This window comes from Aquila chrysaetos, chromosome 4 (assembly GCF_900496995.4).
Source record: "Aquila chrysaetos chrysaetos chromosome 4, bAquChr1.4, whole genome shotgun sequence".
In the NCBI taxonomy this organism is placed as follows: domain Eukaryota; kingdom Metazoa; phylum Chordata; class Aves; order Accipitriformes; family Accipitridae; genus Aquila; species Aquila chrysaetos.
The window spans coordinates 35,074,947-35,099,101 of NC_044007.1; the positions used below are offsets into that span (position 1 = coordinate 35,074,947).

The following is a 24,155-nucleotide window of genomic DNA, read 5'->3' on the forward strand; positions in this document are numbered from 1 at the left end:
AGTTTTCTAGAATGTGTCTGCAAACCCCCAGTATTGAGCTGGATGCAATATCATACACCTGCGTGATCTGCATGAAAAGTAATGCGATGTGTCCGTAGAGGTACAGAAGCTGCGTAGACCTGAATTTAAGTGCAGTGGCTATGCAGGAAAACATGTTAAGTCCATGAAAATTCTTTAGTCATTCAGGGATGCTTTATTTCGAGGAAGTTTGTTAATGAATTATATTTTCAGAAATTAAAAAGATAAGTTTTCAAGATATTTTGATTTTTGTAATCATATTAATTATGCAGACTTATAATTTCACATTTTCTGGTTATTTTAAAGATGTAGTCTTTATAAATATTTTATCATGTTGTTTTCACACTGCACAAATTTACTGGCTCTGTAATGAAGGCTGTCTCACTTTAAAAAAAAAAAGAAAAAGCTTGAAGCGGTTCAGGGCTCTGCAAAACGGGCAAACATGCCTTGCAGCACCTGAAGTCTGTTCATATATAATAGCAAGAGTTTGGCAAGCTATATTATTATATTATATAATATATTATTAATTATATATATATAATATCATGGAAACTAAACCTTAATCAATAGTACTTGAACTTTAAAGAATAAACCATTCAATAGCTGTCTTTTTAATTGCTAAATGAGACAACATGATTAGCTTTTGTAGAAGTTCGGTTCATCATGTCTACGCTGAAGTTTAAGAAAAGCATTATCTTGGGTTAGAGGCTGTACTTGGTTACAAATATTTATCCTGTGTCAACTTTCAACACATTTTATGGCAGATGTGTTTGGCATACATCAAGCACTGATAAAAACCTTAACTTCAGTGTGTTTTAGAGATGTATTTACTCTAGTTTTGTATTCAACAGTAACTAGAAAATAAATGCTTCTGAGAAGGAAGTTTAGTCATATGAGATGATCGACCTGACCCCACCCACACTATCATATTTTCTTTTTAATAATCACTTCAGAAATAAGTGACTAAGAAGCCAAACAAGTATATTTGAAAATATCCAAGAATTATTTAATCTTCAGAAAAAAACCAACTTTCAGTCCCTCTGCTGGGAAGATTAGAATTTGAAAGTTATTGGCAAAGTACAATGCCCATAATAGTAAGAAAAAAAGTTGTTAATTGTGGGAAGACATTTTTATGCTGAGATGAAAGACCTAACTTTTCTATGATGAGGCTGTATTTTCAGTATCTCATTAAATTTATTCTTTCATTCTTCTAATGACTTCTAAATTCAAACTTTTCTTAGCTGATTTTAACATTACTGTTCATTAGCTATGATTTATCTTTTGGATCATGTTATATGTAATGAAGTCCCACATGTGTGGTAGTTCATCCATTCAGAATTTGCTTCATCAGGTTGCAATGTTTACTGCTCATCCTGCAACTCCAGAAGCAGAGAGCCTGTGGTGTGCAGATGTGACTTCATCTTCCTAAAATGAACCAATTTGAAAGCTTTCATACTGAAATCTATTTAAAAAATAGATTTTTACTTACAAAACCGTAGTTCACATTCCTTTATCTTTTTGCATAGAACAAAGAAAAGAAATTTGATGGAAAAAAATCTCTTCCAATACATTTTACACCTGCTCAGGTACATTATTGTCTCTGATGAAACTTTTAAGCTTTTGGTGGATACAGTTTTCAGGCTGTAAATAGAAATTCTGCTTTTGGGCATCAAAGTGTTTCTCATAGGTGCCCAAGTGCTACTTTGTGTAACTAGGCCTGGGACCTGGAAGTGGAATATTCTGCTGCACGTGTTGCAAACTACAGCTTGTGGTAAATGAGAGGGGCAGGTCCTGAGTGTATAGCCTGTGTAATAAAGAGGCCAAGGACTGTTTTCTTAGTGCAGATCTGTACTTTTCTGAAGATGAAATTACTCCAGATGTATGGTGGCTTGTCCTCATTTTCTCATATAAACTGGCTTAATTTGAAATATTTTCTCTGTTTCTGGTAATGCTGAATTTACCAGAAGAAATCCCATTGCTTTTGTGATAAAAAGCATAAATTATATAAACAGTTGGCTTACTTGGAGTAGTTTATGTTGTGAGGTGAACCTCCTGATATCTTTTATAAGGGCTATGAGGGAAGATTGTTAAAAAACTTGGGTAGTGTTTTAAATGTATACAGGAGCGGTATTCTCTATGGAGAACCTGTTCCTCCTAAAAGAAAGAACAATATTTTTCTCTCCTTTGCTATGAAAAGTATGTGAGGTTTGTGAGGGTTGTCTGTAGTATGCTAATACAGAGGGATACTTTTTCCTTTCCTATGCTCAAGTTACAATATACTAAGCAAATATTTATTAACAGACCTTTCAGAGGCAGTGCAATGTCAGCAACTGCAGTCGACACATCCTGGGTAACTAGGAAGCTTAGTTGCTTCCTGCCTTTCTCACAAATAGCACCTTCGTTGCCTCATTGCATATGAACACAGTACATTCCCTCTTTGCTTCCATTCCCAACAAATAAGCCACAATTAAAGATACTGATGTTTCTGCTGAGTAGGACCATTAGAGTCATAGTCTGCTCCTCAACTCTGATTCTTTCCCTGTGTCTCTGAGCAATTTTTTTAGCAGTTAGACAGCTGCAGCACCATCTAGTTAGTAATTATGCTTGTGGCTGTGTTAGTTGCTGCTGGGCTTTGCTAAGTATATGACAAATTATTGTAGGGGTTTTTGGTGTTCTGTCCTGCCATTTCACACAAATGCAACAGTTTCTAATAATTTCTTCTCTGTGTTTAATCCAGTGCTTTTTCTGTAAGATAGCATTTCTGAGGGTGACATTTCCTTTATGGAGCCTTACTTCCTTGCCTGTCTGTTGTAGTCTCTTCCAGCCTTGGTGGGTGGTGGCTGGCTAATTTGCAAGTTTTCTCCATTGTAGAGGCTTTAAATAACCAAGGGAATTGGGGAGATGATTGCTTATGCTGTCCTAAATTTGTTCATTTTGAAAGATTTGTTGCATTGTCATTCTATGTTTCTGTCACTATTTCTGTTAGCTTATTTGTAGACCCTGATAAGATTGGTGCTGCAATGTGCACCTGTTCCTCTAAATCTTTCTCCTCTTTTGCGTCTTGTCCTTTCATGAAAATGCAGGGTGAGAAGGGGTGAGGGAAAGAAGATCTGCCACAGGAATTTCTCTTTCGGGGTTGTATTTCACTCTCAAGTTTTTACCTTTGTCGCTGTAAGATCATGTGCCAAAGTCTTGGCGATGCAAAAGCTAGAAGGTGTTAAGAATATACTCAGGAGTGGGGGTGACCATTCAGCCTGTCTGCAGCTGGCTCCTCAGTGTCCTTGAACAAGAGGGCTTGGGAGTAGGCTGGATGGATTGTCTTGCTGACAGCAGCCCACTCCTGACTCCCAAGAGTTCTCAAACACAGCTGAGAGTGGGTAGGGATTTACTGGATGGAAATAATGCAGATGGGAAACATCAGACTGGATGAGCATGTATGTCGCGCACCGACTACCTCTGTGTATCCAGCGGAGTAGTGGAGCGAGGGGCTACCACTGCCAAGCACCTTGATGGCACGGTTCCTGCCCTGCCACTGTGGGGCATTTAGACACCATTGCTCTGTGGCAGAGACAGTCACTTAGCAGCAGTAGGAGAGCAGTAAAAGCATTTTTCTCCACCTTTCCATTCTCTGTCTTCCCGAGTATCGAGTAGTGGGCAGCAGGTTGTTGCCAGGCAGGAGGGAACAGTGTCTGCATATGTAGATGAGGCCCTGCCATGTCCTTCAGCCAGGTGCTGTGCCGTGTTTCTCCCACGCCTGTGCTGATCTGCCTGAAAAGAAAAACGGGCTTCAAGCGTAGCTAATGTGGCTGTGTTTATTCTGGAAGTTCTCAACTGTTACACTGCAGCCATATCTATATCTATAGTGTTCTGGATATCTGAGTGCCATGACAGATAATGACTTATTTGCATGCAGTTTTTGTGTGACAGGGTGAGCACCGTTGATCTCTTTCCCCCTGGGGCGCTTTCATGCAGCCATGCTACTGACACTCATGAGTGCTTTATGTTGTCTCTTTTCTGTAGCATTTTTTGTAGTGTTTTGTTTAGCTTTTGAAAGTGATTAAACCTTTCGTACATTAAAATCCTCTTTATGTTTCTGTCATAGTACTGCTAGCTAGCTTTTTTTTTTTCTCCTTTTTCTTAAGGCACTTTGATCAGCAGGACTAGTCTGGCACCTCCTTTTAGGGAGATTGCTTTAAGAATTCCTTTAACATTTTTGCTGTACTTGGGTGCATCCTGACTCTTTCGAACTGTCTCCAGAGTAATTAACCAGCTCTGCACAGATTTGCACTCTCTTGTAACTGAATTTCGAGTTGTTCTCCCTGTGTATCATAGGTAATGTTAAAAGACTTTTTTGCTCGTTTTGGATCATTTTTAGGTATAACTGTCATGGATAACCTGTCAAAAGCTCTATTTTCTGCACACTTCCTCTGAAATCTCTCTTATGCTGGCGATTTAGCTGAAGACATTTATTCTATTGTGTCACCATATTTTAAGTGCAGTGTTGGGAATGTTTCTTTCACTGCTCCTAGTTTAGTCACATGTCCTAGATATAGTATGTGGTGCAGTAAAAATTTGCTGGGGAAAACAACTGAAGTGATCTCATGAAGCTGCTAGTGCCCTGCAATGTTGCTTTGTGTAACAGGTCCTGCTTGTTTCTGTTGCAACGTTGTTTTGGGTTTTTTTTACTTATTTCCTTTGTTTGTTTTTCCCCCAAATTATGTACATTAATATAAACTCAAGTCACATTCCCCTCTTTCTTCCTTTCTTTTTCGACCAACTATTTTTGTAATCCAGGCAGCAGAGTGGCCCACCTTCAAACAGAAAGGCAGTATCTGATCTCCACAAAAGAACTCTTCAGTTTGGAGGCTTAAGTTTCCTGGTATGCAGGTAGTACAGATTCAAAGTGGGAGCAGGCACCCATAATTCAGGTTTTGGACTTCCTGATTCAGTGTCCTAATTACCAACAGAGACACAAAGGATGTGAGGTACTGCAAATTCTGCCTTTGGCAATGTTTTCTGAATACTGACCATAAGCCACTCATCTCTATTTAAATGCGTGAATTTAGAGCTTAAATTCTTGAAAATTTTTATGACCTGAAACTCATTATCACAGAGTCACTTAAGTCCAGATGAGAGAATGTATTTTGAATATATCTCTAAGCATTTCCCTTAGGCAAGTTTAAGCTTCCTGGTGTTTATTGTGCTGCCCAGTACCTAATCCATACATCAGATTCTTTCCCATTCACTATGAGAAGGTCTAAGCATTATTTCTAAGCATTATGGTTTTTACTCTTCATATCTAAACACAGCATTGCTGAGCTTCATAATGCTTTGCTCCTGATCCCCGTGTAGTGTAAAATGTGAGCAGTTTAAATTTCCCTATTTTACCAAGGCACTTTGAGGATAAAGTGTACATGCTGCAGAGATAGGGTAGAAGTAACCAGGTAAAATAATGAGTGGGTGGATGAGCTTAGTGCCTGCCTCAAAGGCTGTGTACCCAAAACAGCTAATGAAGACTCCAGTGGCATTCAATTTACTTCAGTGGCTGCTGAACAGTTAGTTTCTCTCTGTGCTCTTTCCATCCTAATTTATCTGAACAGTATGGACAATATTGAAGATAACTGAAGCAAACTTCAAGTTGATGCAAGTTACAGATGTTGAGGTGTTCTTGTGTGCACAGGGAGGAGAGGGGGAGCAGACACAGGAAAAATGGTTAAAGTGTATTTTAATTATACCCATCCTTTCAATGACACCCAACAAACAACTCCTTAGTAGATTAGGAAAGCACACTTAAATCATATTTTTAAATTAGCCAGAGCAGCAGTAGATAATGTTGTGTTGGTACATATGTAATCTTTATTTCTTTTAACCAAAAGATTTATTTTAAACTAAGTTGATAATATCATTTAGGTTTTCTTTTAATACATGAATTATGTTGCTGAAAACAAGCAATTTGTATTTTTGATTCATTACCACTTCACTGGGATATTTTATTCCTTGGCGAGACAAGCTCATGATAGCTTATGCTGCTAAGGAGGATTTTTAATTAAAATCATCATTATTTTCTTTTACTGGTACTGAATTTCTTGTCATGGCCAGTAGGACTAACATATGATGCTGAATGTAACGCTGTAGTACTAACACAATTTTTTCACTGCACATTTTGCTGAAAGAACAAGATAACATAGCTGAACTTGAGAATTTTGAACGAATACTGTTTACATGTGCAAGTAGGAAAAGATGATGCACCCTTCCCCCTTCATTGTTAAGTGGTAAATTGTTGCTATGGTGATCGTTCTTTCCATCTCATCAGCTATAACCTGGTTTTCCACATCAACTGAATAGCTGCAAGCAAAGCATGATCTTTATTAATTTTTTTATATCAGTTAATATTGTTTTGCTGCAGAGTTATTGTCTTGGGACTTAACATCAGCATCGAGATGCAGTGAATGTAAGCAAGATAGTTCTAATTTTGTAGTACAGAAATCTGTGCACTCATTAAAACAATCTTCGTGTAGCTGCCAAGAACTTTAAGTAGATTTCTTGAAGGAAGCTTATTTTTGGTGTGTACAGTTGATTTTTTTTTTTCATTATTTGAAAGACTATAAGCTCTTGTAGTAAATATGTGAAAAACTTGCTAAATCTCCGAATAAGGTCTCAGTTAAGCAATTTGTTGTTTGTTAGTTAAGGTGACGAAAACAGGATAGTTTTAGTAAAATTTCACAGGACTGCTTTATTTTCTCCAGTGTAAATCGGTATGCCTGGCTCAAATGCAGAGAGATGCCTGCACTGTGGTGAGAGTAAGCCGGGTGACCTGTTGTAGGATCCCCAAAGGACAAAACAGATGAATGTGTTCTGGATGTGGTCCTATGCATATACACAACAGATTTGTGTTAAGAAAAAGGGCAGAGTGGGCGTTTGTGCCATCAAAATATTGCCCTGAAACCAGAGATACCCTCTCTCAACACCACCACGAGGTTTTTCAGGAAATGGGCCAGATGTTACAGCAAGCCTTGGAGCCATAGGTGGGACACTGTGGTACAGCACAATAAACATGATTTTTTAAATAACCTCTTTGAACTTAAATTGATGCTTTTAAAAGACAGTATTTGTCTAAACTCACTTATGTGTTGTTCATTACAATCAGTCTTTCCTTTTCATGTATGATTTGAAGTGTTTAAAAATGTAAACATATTAAGTTGTGTCCTGCATTGCTAGACAGCATATGGGCAACTCTGTGTTTCTGATTTTACTCATGTTCCAGTATATTTTAAATCTTTTTTTTTTTTAAATTTTTATTTTATTTTTTGGTGGGGAACTTTTTCCCCTACATTTCATCTGCATTACTTGTGCCTGTTTGAAATTGTGTGTCATGATCAATAAAGGAGCAAGATCATACCTGTCTCAAATGAAGTTTTCTTTTCTGGTCCACAGGAAGACCTGCACAATAGAGAAGTGTTCTTAAAGACCATACTCAAGTCTATTATTTAATGTAAAAGCATCCTAATTGTCATATATGAAAATGTAAATAAGAATCTTGATTTCTTTTTTAGTGGTCTTTTTGGGTTCTGTATATGAAACAGTATTTTTCATGTCTCAAAATATTGTGCTGCCATAGGCAGACTTCCCATTAGATGTTCCTGACCTATATTTGCAGTGAGGGATGTTTTGCTAAATAACGTCAAAGATCATCTCTCAGTAGAGCAGTTTCTTAAAGCATACGATGAGAGTTATAGTACAGTCATAAGTGTGTTACCTATGGAGGCAAACTAGGAATTAGATTGATATTTTAAGTAAGAAGGATATCATTGCACAGTTTAAGTCTAGGAGAAGGTATCTTGAATACTGAATTACTTAGATCTTTTGGAAGTATTTACTGCGTGACTACCAAAGGATTAATCCTTTTGGCCAAAACACAGTTCAGCAAGTAGCCTGACAGAAAGTACTTAATGACAGTGAGGAATGCCGTATTTCCTTCCAGCTGCAGAGGATGAGACGTAAGTTACTGAGAAAGCATATTGTAAAGTTGCCGGAGCCAAAATAGCCATTACAGTGTTCTTGTAGTATCTGTTTGCTTTGCCTAACTTTATCCAGTATGGTATTTTAGTTTGCGGATCTGCTCATCTTAGTTTCATGAGCTATCTCATTGCTTAATTTCCCATCACCAAATCTGTATGATAGCACAAACTGAGCACCTGCAAAAGAATATACCAAACCATGAGGCATGAGGTCCTTGCACGTATTTCACAGTCACGTGAATAGACCACAGAAAGACTTTGTTGTCATGTACTGATCCTTTTTGTTGGGGTAGGTGTACAAACAATTCCAGCATTTGGAGCAAAAACTGGTTGTAAAAGAGAAGCAGCTGCTGCATGTTTTGTTGTTGCATTTTCCTGAGTAACGTTTCCTACAAAACCAGAAATAATTCCTCACTGAACAGGAGCAGAGTGACCCAAGGCTCAGCAGTGCCCAGTGCCAAAAAAATAGTTGAGTAGTCTTTACACCAAGCTCTTTATTTACTCAACCTTCTCACTTCCTTACTTCTTTCCTGAAGCCTGTAGTTTCAAGTACGTTTTTAGCCTGGTACCAGGGAACCGGTACCAGGAATCGGCTGCAAACATGAGACAAGGACTGATCTGAGTGCAGGAATGACTGGCTGAGACTGAGGGAAGAGGAGACAGCTCCTTTCAGCTGTGCTCTTCCTCAAATTTAAACATACATGAAACTGTAGCCTTGCTTTACCTGGGTTTTTTGTCCTACACAGTCCCCTAAAGAGATCTAGTGTGTTCCTTTGTTGTATGAGTGTAATCGGGAATTTGATGACCTGAAAAAAATGTTTTCAGGCAAAATGACAGCCAGAGAAGAGAATCCTCTGAACAGTAGGACCGTGTACATGGCATCTAGTATTTCTGTATTATTTCCCTTTAAAATAATAGGGGTTTTTTTTAATTCTTCAGTTGCTGTTGTTTCTGAAACTGTGTACACATTTGTATAGTACAAAAATGGTTCAATAAAAGACAAACATAAAATCAAAACAAAACCACATTTGTCACATAAAAGGCTGTAAGATAACTGTTCTTCATTCCACTTGGATGTGTGAAAGTGTACACAGGTTGCCCTGTTTAATCTTGCTAGATTCTAATTGTGTTCTGTAGCCAGTATTCTGTTTATTTTCACCATCCATTAATTGAAATAGCTTGTTTTAAATTCTTCTGCATGTAGTGGTAAATAGACTTTGTGGCTATGATATGTGAAAAACAATAATTCTAACCTGTTTCTTAGTGGTGTTGAAACAGATTAGAAAATACAGCTCCAATGATAAACAAGTTCCATATTTGAATTTATTATTTGTGCAAAAAAGTACAAATTTTTTAAAAAATTACAGTTTTGATCATCTTAAGTATGAATGTGCTGGCAAGGAGACAGTGTTCTCTCATTGCCACTCATATAAGGAAAGATAGACAAAGAAGCTGTTGGTGTCTGCCAGAGAATATCTGTTGCTATAGACTGAAACATATAGCATCAAACAGTTTAAGCTAGAAATAATAAACAGTGCTTTAAAAACAAAAACAAACTAACAAAAAAAACCAACCAAAAACCTCTTTCCTTCTGGATTTCTCTGGACCTGGTCAAGAATTGCAATTCTGTCTTCTATTCTAAGTGTCAAGGATGCAGTGTTTTGTCTGAGTAAATGTAGTTCCACCCCTGAATTCAGAGACTATCCTTAATGCTTTTCTTGCCTTCAAAATTCACAAGGAAAAAAGACAAAAATGGCCCATATCAAAGATCATATGGGTACCAAGGAATTTTCTAAGCTGCATTGTTTATTTTTTAGAGTTATTGGTAAAATTTTTGTGAAGCTGTATTTTTCCTATTTGTAATTTTTATTTTCTTCACCTTGACACAGTTCTTCTACAGATACTCTCAAATACTTTCTTCTATCTTTCCACTGTGTAGCAGCTAGCTAATTTCACAGCTTAATTGCTGCTGAGCATATTTTATTTCCTTACTAACCTGTTTGGCTTCTTGCCTTTTAACATTTCTGTTCTCTGACATAAGCCTGACACTGTTAAGAGGCAATACCATTGTTCAGGGAACTTGCTTAAACAACATGTGCTTTGTTCCTCTTAAGCACTCTGAAAAAATGTCATCTGAAGGATAACAGAAAGAAAAACTGTCAGACCTTTCATAAATATTTTCATCTGAGCTTAGTGACACTGCTTCTGTGTCCCACAGCCTTTCATCCCAACAAATTATAAGTGAGAACCTAGATTTGCTCCATCCAAAAAGCATTATAAGGGAAAGAAAAATAAGTGTTTTAATTAAAAAAAAAAAAAAATCTGATTTGTATTAAGTAAATTAACAGACAACACCAATGTAGAGATTGTTCGCCTTAGCTAAATTACTTGTTAGCTGTGTAAAATTTTCTACATATAAAATATCCTGGATTAACTTAAAAATTCTCTCATGCGCTTTCAGGATAACTGCCTTTTCCTAGTGTGGTTTGAAAGTGCTTGATGCAGAAGGCAGTTGGCTTCATGGATTTACTCCAAACTCTTATATTTTACATGTAAACTAAATCTTATTCTGGAATGATTTTAATGTGTAGGAAGAGAGACCACTGAAGAGAATAGATGGATAGCATTAGTACTGTAGTTACCATGAAGAGCATTGGACTATAGAAAGTTTTAGAGATAATACGTTGATTTACTTCAAAGGACATTAAGAGAAAGTAGGTATAAACTGCAAAGAACTCTTTTGAGTAATTTTAGTTGTGACGTTGCCAGTACTAAGAGAAATACCTGCATTATTAGACATTATGCCATATTAATTGACCCAAATAACAGACCTTTATTCTTTAGTTTACTTTAAGGACAGATGGATACCAAACATCTCTTTTAAATAAAAATTTTAAAAAATACATGTATTTAAGTTTCTGAATTCCAAACTTCACATTGTCAAAATTTTTAAAGCTTGTGTTAGATGTAATGCATACAATTTAATGCAGAGTTATTGTAGGAGGAAAAGTAATTAGCTGGAGGTGGAGTCTCCTTTGCTTAATTATCCCATCTCGAGAGGGCTAAATTCAGCTCTGATATACACTGGCAAAAATCTCATTCACACAGAAGCAACATTCAATTGCAGCATTGCAGTACATCATGCTCCAGTCTCAGATGGCATTTCTTCTTCAGGTGGCACCCTACGTGTGTATATGCTTCAGGCAGGTTAGACTAGGGGGCTGTTTTGTTTGTTTCTAATAGCAGCATACTTTCTGGATGTACACCTAGCTTAGCCTTTTCATGCTTCCATGTAGGATAGCATAGTATAAGATGTATAAGGCTTCCATGTAGAAGGATAGCATAGAAGAGGCTTCCTTATTTCCCTCTCACTGTCAGTGAGAGAATGTGGTGGGTATTGAAAATACTTGTTCTCAGCTCAAACATTTCCAAAACCTTCCAGAATATCCAGAATTCTGTCTCCTGATCTAGTATTCTCTGGTTCAGATGCCCCTGCCCAGAGATTCCTGAACTGAGCAGATAAGAATCTGTGTGCTTTAAATTTAGTCCACCTTGCAACTAATACTCTTCCCTGCACAAGATAAAAAAGTCAATGATTCTTTTGCTAGGGAAGCTGCATGTTCAGATATTTCATATGCCTGCCGTTATCTGCTGGAATGCAATATGTGAGATTCATGACTGAAACTCTGTCTTCTACAGCAGCTCATGGCCTCATCAAACATTTAAGTAAGCTGCAGCATTTCTATTGTAAGCAATTAGTGTCCATTAAGTATAGCACTGAGCAGACTAATGCCCAACTACCACAGCAAAATATCACAGAATAATAAAGAGTTAGCAACATACTGATGCTCTTATACGCCGCTGAGACAAAAATTTCAGAATGACAGCACCACTGGTGTTCCCAACATGAACATCAGTAGCAATAGTTACTCCAGTATAGGTCTCAATACTGATCCCAGTTACAGATAATGAGATAGAGCCAATTAATCTGGTCCATCACTCATTTTGAGATAGCAGTTAGTCCAAATATAAATTGTAGAACCAAGTGCGCTTTATATCTCTACAATGTTCCTGGAAGAGGTTTGGTTCTCTGCTGTCTGCCCTCCTCACTAAACAGGGGGCTGTTCCCCCGTGCTCAGTGTTCTACCCAACACCAGCCTATTTAGCATCTTACGGGAGTTTCTTGTGAGTGATACTTAGGATTGACTGAGAGCAGGCAATTCAACTGTCTTCCAATCAACTGCTATCTCACTTTTTTCAGGCACTGTCTTTTAGATATTGGTCTGCACCAACAAGAGACGAGAGTCTTCTTCCTGTCATGATCTGAGGCTTTACCATTGAGTGTGTATGTGAAAGAATTGGGTCTTGTGGCACATCGTTAATGTGTCTGGAGATTCAAAAGACTGAGGCACATGTGGATGGTTAACATCTGGGAAGTCATGTCAGCTTCTTATTCATGCAGGGTCATCTTCCACATTAATAAATGACTGCTAAATTCAATGAAAACATTGTAGTGGACACCGGCCGAAGACAGACATGACTAATTTATAGAGAGGCAAGAAAAAGAGCTTGAATATTTTTACAGTGACTCCAATTGAGCCTTCTAAGTGGTATTAGTTGTACAGAGGAATTCTGTCAAGCAAAAGCACACCTAAGGACGAAGACCCCAAACGACTTGACCTTTCTGTGAGGAAACTATACCTCAGCTTTGCTACAGCAGTTTGGCTGACTGCCAGGTCTTGCTGGCAAGGAATCATCTTTTCATATAGGGTGGGGTGACACCTTGTTCTCATGACAAAAAAGAGCTCAATTTTGGTGAAACAAAAGGGTCCACTGTTAGCCAAGTAGCTTTGCAGGAAGAAATGGACACATTGGATATCATGACCATTTATGGCCTGGAGTGTGTAGCTGTGTAGCTTCAGGTGCTCTGGAGGAAGTGGGACATTTTTAGAGCTCATGGTTCTTCAGCATGTAGATTTGGTGGTGTATACTCACCAAAAGAACTGGGACCTCTTACCCTGGGCAGTGGGGGATCACCACATCTGCTCTCTAACACAGACTGTACAATTGCCAAAAGAATTGTCCCAGCATCACAGACAGAGTCTTATGCCAAATGTTTCTGAGATGCTGCTGTGGGAGTCAGCCTTCCTTTTTCTTTGACAATACTCTTGCTTCTGAGACAACCTGATAGATTTAACAAGAAAGCAGAGATCTCTTTTTAACCCATGCTAGAAAATATGACCCTTCAGACTCTATCTTGCCTTGTTCCCTCAAGACTAATTGTTATGACCTCAGATGGCTTGGTCCTTAAATACCATTTTTACTGACCAGCCCATTCAGTTTCAATCTTCCATGCCAGAGACAGCTTTTATTTCCTTTCCTTCTCCAAAGATTTTTTTTCTCTGTGAAGTCTTTTTCAAACAAAACTGACCTTCTTGCTTCATGTAAGATCTATTGATGAGGTTCATGCTTTCTTGGTACTGGAAATTCCATGTATTTTCTCAAGACAGATTAGAAAGGCCATTTCTTTCCTGTCCTAAAAAAATCCAAAGTTGTCCCCGTGCTATCTCACTTGTGGGTTGGTAATACTTGATTTTATCATATCATGTTTAAAGTATAAGACTGATTCATTGTTTCTGGTATTTCTATGGAAATAATGCATGATGTACCTGAAATTATCAATAAATGGTGCTGCATCTTGAACTTTTCCATGATGCTGTCACTCTTTATAAAATGTATGTGTTTAAAATAAGGAACTCACTTCTGTTTTTACCTAGACAGCTAGGTGATGAGAGAGAACTATAGTGCAGTGATTCATGTTGTGACCTGTATGCTTTCTGTCCAGATATTATGGAATTGAACAGCCCTGCAGTTTCAATTGCTATTCAAGCCCATTAAACATGAGAAAAGGGTATCATTCTTTTCCGTAGTGATGGCTTTTAACAAACTTACAGAGAGGTTGAATTTCTGCACATATGAACTCTGATTACAGTCCATGAAAATCCTAGACCTAAGAACTCCTAAAAGCTTTCTTTGTATTTCTGCCCGTTCTGTGGAACTCCACCTTGATTGTCAGGTAGAAATCTAGTGTCCATGTTGACCCTTCGAAACCAGGTCATTTTGTATCTTATTTTCTCAGCAACAATTTGAATACTCAAAACAGTACTTTGCTACTAGACAGGTTAGCCATTCAAGAAAAAGAGTAAATTGCAAGACTTTATAGCTGGACTTACTTGCACAAGGTTAGAAAAAGAAACTGCCAAAAGCACATTTCAGCTTACGTTGAAGGAGCTCCACAGAATTCCTTGCAAACTATCCCATTACAGTACTTTAGCAAGTCTTTTCAGTGCTGTATTTTGTAGCAAAAGTTTTATTTATCTCAGCAGGCATTTCACTGCACATCTGTCTCAAGAAAGTGAAAGTGTTATTTATTTAATAGGATTGCAGAGTAAGTCTGTACTTGTTATCAAGTGACTTCTCCTTTTTAATGAGAAATCATTTTCCATACACATCCACTTGCTGCCAGAGCATGCTCATGCCAGAGCAGCAAGACTGCTGTATGGAACAGACCCTCACATTTTATTAAATATTGTCAGCTAAGCAAAATGTGAGGTCAAATTTCATGTTCAGTAGACATACACTTCATCGATAGATACAGCTGCAATTCCGACTATCGTTTGTTGGGGGAGACATTTGTATTATTGTTATTATTTTGCTAATTATGTGAAGTGGGATAATCTTTGAATTACCTTGCAGTGATCATTTTGAATTATCAGATTCTTCAAGGAAGCAGGTGTTTGCTTTCCCTGCTCTTCCAGTGGCTCTTTAAGAATGTCCTCCTTTCCTCCTTTAAGCCCCCAGCAATGTAGGCTTCAGCAGAAGAACTGAGGCAAGACTGAGGCCTTCCCTGTTGCTGACCTTCATGTTTCCCCATGTGATTCATAAAATAAGGTACATATTCAGGTGAAGGTGGATCTGTTCGGACTCTAAGAAGGATCATCTTATCTCAGTACACAACCTGACAAAGTTGTTGTTGGGGTTGTTTAGCCCAGAGAAGAGAAGGCTCCAGGGAGACCTTATAGCAGCCTTCCAGTGCTTAAAGGGGGCCTACAGGAAAACTGAGAGAGGGTAGATTGAGATTAGATATTAGAAAGAAATTATTTACTGTGAGGATGGTGAGATGCTGGAACAGGTTGCCCAGAGAAGTTGTGGATGCCCCATCCCTGGAAGTGTTTAAGGTCAGGTTGGATGGGGCTTTGATCCACTTGATTTAGTGGAACGTGTCCCTGCCCATGGCAGAGGGATTGAACTAGATGATCTTTAAGGTCCCTTCCAACCCAAACCATTCTATGATTCTAAGATAATTCATCCAGCCAACCTGCTTGTTCCAGGACACTGCCTTTCCCAGGATTCATCAGCCCTTTCCCTGCCGTGATGCATGCCCTTGACATGGTCAGGCTCTTTTAATATCCTTAAGAAAAATACCAGGCAAAAATATTTTTCTGTCACTCGCTGGTGTTCAGACCCGTGCAGTTACCACTGGCTGCTAGCAACATGAATTGCTGTAGTAGCAGCAGTTACTCCTGTACTGTTATTTATTGAAGACATGAAGAGTGCAGAACTTAGTCGGGTATGTATGTACTAATGCCCAGCACTTCTGGAAAACACTTCCATGTGTGTGCAGCACCATCATTCACTGCAGGCAGAGCAGATCTGGTGCTTCTGTCAAGCTATGGTAGATCTGCTCTGCAAAAGGGAGAGGATTCAGCATGTGGCCCTTCTCCAATACTTGTAAAAGCTCAGAGATCTGCAATCTAGGAAGGTAACTTATTTAAGGTACTATAGTAGGAGAGTAATATTTGAGGCTCAGGAATTGCTTGCCTATCAGGGCACCAGATCTCAAGACTGGGCCTTAGTAGGAACAGCTTTTTGGTGGGAGGGGGAGTGTGCAGTATTGCCAAATAGGAGATTCTTGTCTTACCAGCTGCTCCAGTGTCACAGTCATGAGGGTCAGTAAAACCCATCAACCTTTAGATAGATCTGTAAAGTCTGATAAATCTGTGTTTGTGTGAAGAGAGGACAAGACAACATTAGGATTGATTATTTTGGGACTGACTTCCTCCTTCGTGGCACATGGTAGAATTTACACTAAAATTCTGCTACTAGTGACTCACAATACTTGCTTTCTAGAAGAGGCTGGGGGAGAGTGTCAGGGCTTAAGACAAGGACTGTAGTAAGGAAAAAAAAAGGAGCAAATAGACCATGACGAGCTCTGTTCAGAGGGTCTCAAAACAGTAGACTTCATGAGTCTGCAATAAGTTTTATTCTCATGAGTGGTTACTGCTAAATATTTCAGAATACAACAATGAATCCTCAACCTTACCGTGCAGATCTGCATGACTTCAGCTGAACAAAGCAGTCAAGGACCGCTCTAAGCAGGAATAAATAGGCTGCTGTGAACTCTCTTTCAGCAGTCTCTGGATGCCACAAAAGCCTTTTGGGCATCTATGCAAGATCATCAGCCCTATGGGAACCAGCAGAGAGCAATGTTCCTGGTTTTTCAGTTTTTCTGGTAGCTGATAGGACATGCTGGTTGTTTATTGAAATTGTGTGTTATTGGCAGTATTGTAGGTAGCTACAGAGGGTAAATATATGCATATACATTTATGGGGGGGGTAATGTATATGAGAGAAGATATTTTAAAGCTGTTAACTGTGTTAGTCATAAACCCAGGTTTTGCATTTCCTTCGTGCTGGAGATAACAAAACCTGTGAAATAGCCATCACCTGCTCTATGTCTGAAATGATCTGATGTTACTTTCAATCTGCAGTGCTCTTCAGTTAAGAGGAATTACATGTTTACAGATGGGAGGATCATCAAAGTCTTTCCTTTGCTTGTTTATACTGTTCAGTCTCTTAATGTTTAGTGTATATGAGCAGCTTGATTCATATCTGCCAGCCTGGAGAAAAGTCAAATCACATACAACCATCCCTACACTTGAACACTTGTCTTTCATGGAGAGCTTAGACCTTTTGCTAATTAAGCTGTTCAGATATAACATATCAGTGTTTTCTGTTATTCAAATATTTCTGTGAATTTTTTTAACAGTTATCTTTAAACATGTCAAAGAATTTGTAACAACTGAAAATGGAAGAACTAATCCCAGAATGGTTTGCTAGACATGTTTCTATCAATACTATTTTTCTATACATCTGGCACCTGATTGAGGAACAGAAATGAACCATGCAAAGAAAGATAAGCCAAATTCAGTTTTGGCTGTCAGGCGGCTAAGGACACAAAGATTAAATTTAAACACATACAGTTAATGCCTTTAAAAGGATGAAAATATTGCAGTTTTGTTTCCCCACTAGATTTTAATGCCCAAGGATATTAAAAGGACTTTTTAAAAAAAAAAAAAAAAACATTGCCACAGATTATTTGAATGCATATCAATATGTTTGTTATTTAAAGAGCTTAATTACACCACATTCTTTTTTTAGTTATAAATGCATAAATTGCACTATTATGTCTTATAAAGAATTATTTTGTTTGCCATTATGTTCAAGATATTTTTTCAAACCTCCCCAAAACTATTTTAAATTAAAACTTTATTCCATGGTCAATGTATCCTTTCTTTTCTCATTTGTCATGAAGATTTCAATTCCATGCTATTATTCCTGAGAAAATGGCAGAAATAAATGTGCATGCTACAACGTTTGGACAAATCAGCACCAAGCCACTAAATGTGTAGTTGTGGGTTTTTTCTTAGTATATTTTCCTCCATCAAGCACAGTAATGGAAGTCTTTGGATTCAGATCCTAGAACTATAGTAAGTTACAGACTGCCAAAGTCACTTAGGAAAAGCATGAAACATACTCCTAGAAGTATTTATGATTGAGGAGTTTATCTTACATTTTTTGAAGGCAGCAAAACCCACAGAATTTTAAAAAAATTTTCACATTTTTCCTGTAATTTCCTGTAATGTAATTCTCATGCAGCCAGTGTCTTGCAAGTTATATATATTATGATGTGAAGAGAGATCAGATACTGTTTTTATATTATATATTTTGCTTTACAAATACTTTGGTATTCTTTGCTAAAATATCTGTAACATTGTGGACTTTTTTTGCCCTAAAATTTAAAAAAATCTTATCCTTAAAAAACCACATTAACTCTGTTTAGAGGAGAGATTAAGAAATACAGACATTGTCAAGGATGATGTTTGACATAGTTTTCCTGAGCTTCCAAAAGTTTTCTAACTAGAATTATTCTAACAAAAAATAAATAAAAACATATTGTTTTCTAAAAATTGAGATTTGATTTCATATTTTCTGATTTTTTTATTTTTACAAGTAATTGAAATGCTAAAAATCAGTAGAACACTGAAAAATATTAAGGTGTTTTCAATTGAAAAAACATTCCTGTAAGCTCTTCTTATTTTTCATCTAGCTGTATCCCTGGGATGATGATTTGTTGTTGCTTTCTTACACACAGAGTCTAGAATAGCTGCCAGATATTGGTGTTGGTGATAGCAGTTGTCATACCTACTATTTTATTTCATTTGTCCCAGGTAGAAAACAGTTTTAAAAAAAAATGTGTGGCAGGGGGAAGTGCAACACACTAAATGTACCTTAGAAATTCTCTAAGCAAATTATCACAATGGTCCACGTGTTCCCATTTCCTTGAGCAGGCTCTCCTTCTCTGAGCAGAATCCTTATTACATGGAGTTCTTTTTCCTTGAAGCTCGTATTTTATGATGAAGGGAAGAGAAACATATTTATCGCCTTTTTTTTTTCTTCACTCAACTATGTCATCAAGAGCAGCTGAAACTCAAGTGTGCATCTATTTTCTTATGCTTCCAGCTAGATTCAGAAGCTCTCTTCAGTCAACCAATGTAATTGGCTTTGGCGATTTGAAACACAAATTGTTTGCAGATATTCCTTTACCCCTTTCCAAAAAAACTCCTGTCTGCAGGAATTAACATTATGGGACCAGGGAACTGGAAGAGAATATTGCTCACTGAGGAGACTTGGTAATAAAATAGGATAGGGTATAGTCTGTCCTATAAAGCAGGATAGACAAATGCACATCAAGATTTATACTTTTCTCTAGATGTACTTGGCACTTAGTGACATTAAAAGATACTGGCAGTGAATCACCTTTGGCAAAAATGGGGAAAAAACCCTATAAGCATAGTATACAGAAGTGTATTTTGCCCAAAGTGTAAATTTCCCCACAGGAAAACTTGCTTTCTGCTTGAAATGATGCTGCTCATCTTGCTGAAATTGAAGACTGTGCCATCTTCAAGATTTCTGTGCCAGTGCTAGCTAGGGTCAAGTACAATCAATATGAAAGCAAAACTTCATTCATTCAAGCTCCTGACAGAATGATGGATAAAATTGAATACATCACATGGAGGAGCCAGCTCCATTATCCAGAGGCAGATTATCTGGCGTGCACATAAATAATGCCAGGCTAGTGGGACACCTAAGGTTAGGGAGAGTACCATGTAAATGCAACTTCTCTAGTGATGCTTAACAGCAATTTAAAACCACTTTTTAAATTCGGACATCTGCGTCTGAGTCTTTTTCCAAACAGGTGAGAAGAGTGAGGGCCTGAAAGACAGACTAGGGAAATTGAACTAATTTATCTCAATTGTTAAAAGTGAATTTTCAGAAATACCTTCTTTTTTCAGGATGCTATCCTTCATTCACCTAAAATCTTTCTGAACTGCTGAGTACATGTGACTAGTGTAAGTTACAGAAACTTGTAACCCTGCACAGGTGACATTGCACCCCTGAATTGCTGAGCAGTTCTGGTTTTATTGATGTGGACCATAAAGCTCTAAAGGAGAATGCAAACAGGTTCTGAATCTTGGCATAAGGCGGCAGACGATTCCTCAAAAAACACATAGATTGGTGTTTGCCATAAGACTATTCATACATTCGTAGGCACAGCAGACCATGTTCATGCTGACCGCTGCAGGAGTCTAACATCCACACAGTTCAGAGGACCAAAGTGTAAATAGTTCAAGTTTCTTATTTTTAGTGATCAGAGCACTTACGTCAGATGTCTGAAATACCTAATGTAAACAGTCCCTAAATCATCTAATCTCACTTCCTGTAAACAAAAGACCATGTCATTTTTTTTCTGAGAAGATGGATTAAAGACGACTTTTAGTACACTGCCCAAAAGAATTTTAAAAACTTAGAAAGATCTGTCTTTTTCTCTGTAAAATATACCCAAAAGATTTCAGGGTGGACTATGCCCAAATTCAGCTTCTAATCGTTGGACCGGTTATGTCTTTATCTGAAACAGTTTTTTTCCCCATTTTGTCTTCCTCATTTTCCACTGTCAGATATCCATGTGTATACCATGATAAGTGGCTTCTCTGTGTTTATTCAGTAATGAGTAGATATGAGGCTCAAGAAGTTTAAGTTAAAAAGCTTGTCTTTTTAGAACCTCTATTATTCTGTGGTCCTGACATTTCTTTTTCCTTCTTGAGATGTAGTTGAGCTGGGCATTGTTCCATTAGTTGTTTTATGGATTCTGGACTATGTAGTACAGCAAGAACAAATTCCTGTTATACTTTATTTTCATCTCTACCTGTATAAAGACCACATTAACTGTTCCTTTTGCTGTGGGGTGTGGGGCTAGCCAGCATGATCTCATACGCCTTCTGGGCTACTTTTGATGACAGTCTCCCATATTGGCTAGATTTTTTGTTTCCCAGTGTTCTGTTTCAGTACAGTTAAATGCAATGGGGTTTGGAGTTGTTATCATCGAACTTTAGGTTACAGTAAACTTTAGGTTTACAGTAGGTTACAGTAAATTGTCCTCTTGGAGTTTTTTGGAATCCAGAAGTTGTGTAATCTGCCAACTCTAACATAGTATGTTTTAGCTTGTATTGAGACACTTTAATAAGTAAAATATTAAACAGCTCTTGAGCAAAAAACAATTCCTAAGGTGAAATGCACGTATCAACCCTTTTCTTTCATGTCATCTGCATTAAGCTTTGAGATGTGTCAGAGAGTTAGCTTTTAATCCATTTTGATGTGCTTTATTAATTCCATGTAATTTATGCTGTTGTTTAATTATGTTGCCATAGGGTACAAAATCAGAAACCTTGAAAGCAATCCGAGTATGTTAAATCAAGGCAATCTATATAAGGTCTAGGACCCATAACCTTTACATGTGTGTGAAGTGTTTGGTGAAATACTCTTTGTTAAAACATGATGTCACATGATAGCACAATATGCTATTAGCCTGTAAATTTTTATGTATGTAGACCCAGTTTATTTATGCTGTTATTTATGCCCAAGACTGACATCTGGCTACACCAGTCATTACCCCCAGGTTATTTTTTCAAGTACTGAAATCAGGTTGGCTATTTGCCAATTTGTAAGGAATTTCCTCAGTTTTTCAGGAGTTGTTAACTAAAGGTTAGTGTTTTTTCAGTTCTGCTAATATGAGTTAGGACTGAAAAAAACCTGAGAAATGGATTTAGGCTGGGAAGGAGTTTTCAGAAGCAAAATCCATTAGGTAAGATGATACGGATCCATGTGCTGGCAGTGTGTACGTAATATATCTGCTTATGCTTCACTACATCAGCCTTTACTGGTAGTACCAAGGTAGTCCAGTTCCTGAATGAAGTCATTTCATGAAGAAGGAGCATCTGGTTGAAACTAAAATCTAGCAAACCCAAGTGAAGCACTTTGAAGAGTTTTTAAATGCAGACTTCTTGATTGAGGACATATATCTCATTTGGTCAATTCAATCTGTAGTTTAGGCGCACTTTAAGTTTCTCACTGACATGAAGCTCTCATATTTCAATATCTGTAAGTCAGTCTTTCTCCTCTCTCTGTTCCTCTCTGAGACTCCCATTTCTTGCTGGTATTCAGTGACTTACCCTCACTTCTGAGGTATATTACAGCAGTGAGTTGCTGAGATGAAGCCAAGAGTTCTTAGGTAGCTCTACATAGTTGTGCACGTACGTATTTTTAATTCTACCATAGCAGAATATTGTTTTTCACCCGGTATTATCACTGAAAGAAGCTGAGGAGGACAACCTAGCACACTTGATAAATGCCAGTCTCTCACTTGCAGTGTTAAAAAATGCATAGATGCTAGATAATTATCTAGCATTTATTACTGATACATAATATCAGAAGAATATGGAAATAAAATGGGGGCAAGGAGAAAATTAAACTGCCAAAGAATCATTCCTTAAAGTTTTCCTCTGCCTCTCCAGCTCCTCTTTTCCTGGAAGTGCTATTGATCTCTGTAGCAATTTTATCAGAGCTTGGTTTTGCAGAATAGAGCCTCCAATAGATAGAAACATAAAAACCTTGGAAAGTTTCATACCTGGAAAAAAACCAACAGAATATTCTTTGCTTTCTAGAAAAATCACTGAATTTTTGAATTTAGGAAGATGGGATTGTTTTTTAGGGAATTCCAGTTTCAGGGTAGTAACCCACAATATGTTGTGTTCCTCAGACAAACCTGATAGCTGTCATTAATTAAATATATCTCTGAGAACTTCATGTAGGTTTAACCTTTACTGATTTTTATTTACAGTATGGAAATCTGTTAATAAGTAACATTGTTACGATTATTAATTTAGGATAATTTGATAGGAACATAATTATGTTTCATATAGTTGGCAAATAGAAAACAGAAAATTATTAGTAGCATTTTAAGAAACAGAAAGCAAGCTCCTGGAAAGCTTTATGCTGGAATCACTGTGTTTAATAAAAGCTGAAAAATGAAACAAAGTAAACATGTTGCTTATATTTTTAGTTGACTCTGAATGAGACAGCATTACAAGTGCGTTGAAGGATACCATGGAAATACAAAATGATCTGGAGGGTAATGGACAGTTCTAAATAGGGTTTAAATTTAGATAAACATTACATAATGCATTTCAGACACATGGCATTATATATAAGCATCGTTGCTGCAGAATGCTAGATAACGTTGTTTAAGCTATTATTGTTCAGCCCTCAATACTCCTTCTTCAAGGCACTTTTCAGACATAAGTAGATAGAAATCTGATCGTAGTATTGCTGGAAAGGGAGACTGCTTGTAAGATGCCCCTGACTGTGCTCATGATCTCTTGAGTGTAGCTAAGATGATGTGTATATGTTTACCTACCCAACCAAACACAGAAAAGGTAAGTATCGGTAGTGATATCAGTTGTCCCACAGTCTAGAACGCTTAGGCTTCTTTCAAAATCAGACCCTGATATGAGTCCAAATAAAATTTCTAACAATAGCAAAGTTATTCAGTTAGCCATTGGTCCTCTAGCCCTCACTCACTGATGACAGAGACTGGTAGGTATAGGGACTCCACATGCTGTCACCTGATACCAACACTCTGCCTAAGCTATAGCTATGGGTTCCTTTTAATGTAAGTACAGTTTGATTCCTGCCACAGATACAACCGAATTTTGTCCCTGTCTTGATTGCATTTGCCACCACTGTGGACTGATTAGCTGTGGTGGATTGTCCCTCTAAATATGAATTGGTTTTGTTTTAAATACTTCAATTTTATATTGGTTTGAAAGCTTTCAAGCACGTGTTTGAGACATCATGTGGAATATTAATGGTAGGATGATTCTTTCAAGTAGATACACGTGTAAAAACACATAGCAGTTCAAAAATTCGTAATGTGTATTATGTGTTACAGTTGCTGAGAATGAATTTTTACAAAGGACTGCCTGTTCACCTAAAAGAAAAATCATTAAAGGGCCTTTGCTGTGGGTTAGAACCTGAATGCAGTATTGCAAAGCATGTCACTCGTTATTTTCCCGTACTGTTTTGCAGCCTGTGGATTGCTGGCTACTTCCCTGCATAGTTTCTATTTTGCTGCTGAAACTTCAGATTGACCCTTCCTGGAGAACGTGTGGAACAACATGCAAAGCCTACTGCAGTTGTCTTCTTGGCTGGGGGAGAGGAAAGGAGACTTATTTTTGAGTTTTCTCTTTGAAAAGTTCTCATAAAGAGTTCTTGTTGCGGCAAAAGATGTAGAGCTCTCTGGGAAAAAAAACAATTCTCAAGTAGATGGTGGTCATTCAAATGTGGGTCATTTTGACTTGGTATATCATAGACTTAAATATCC

At 37.6% G+C, this 24,155-nt stretch overlaps 1 protein-coding gene across 5 annotated transcripts in view; it reads left to right on the plus strand.

Annotated features, from left to right (window-relative positions):
• JPH1 (junctophilin 1) overlaps nucleotides 1-24,155 on the plus strand; it is a 91,369-nt gene that overhangs the window by 28,309 nt on the left and 38,905 nt on the right. The gene's annotated exons all lie outside the window — the stretch shown is intronic.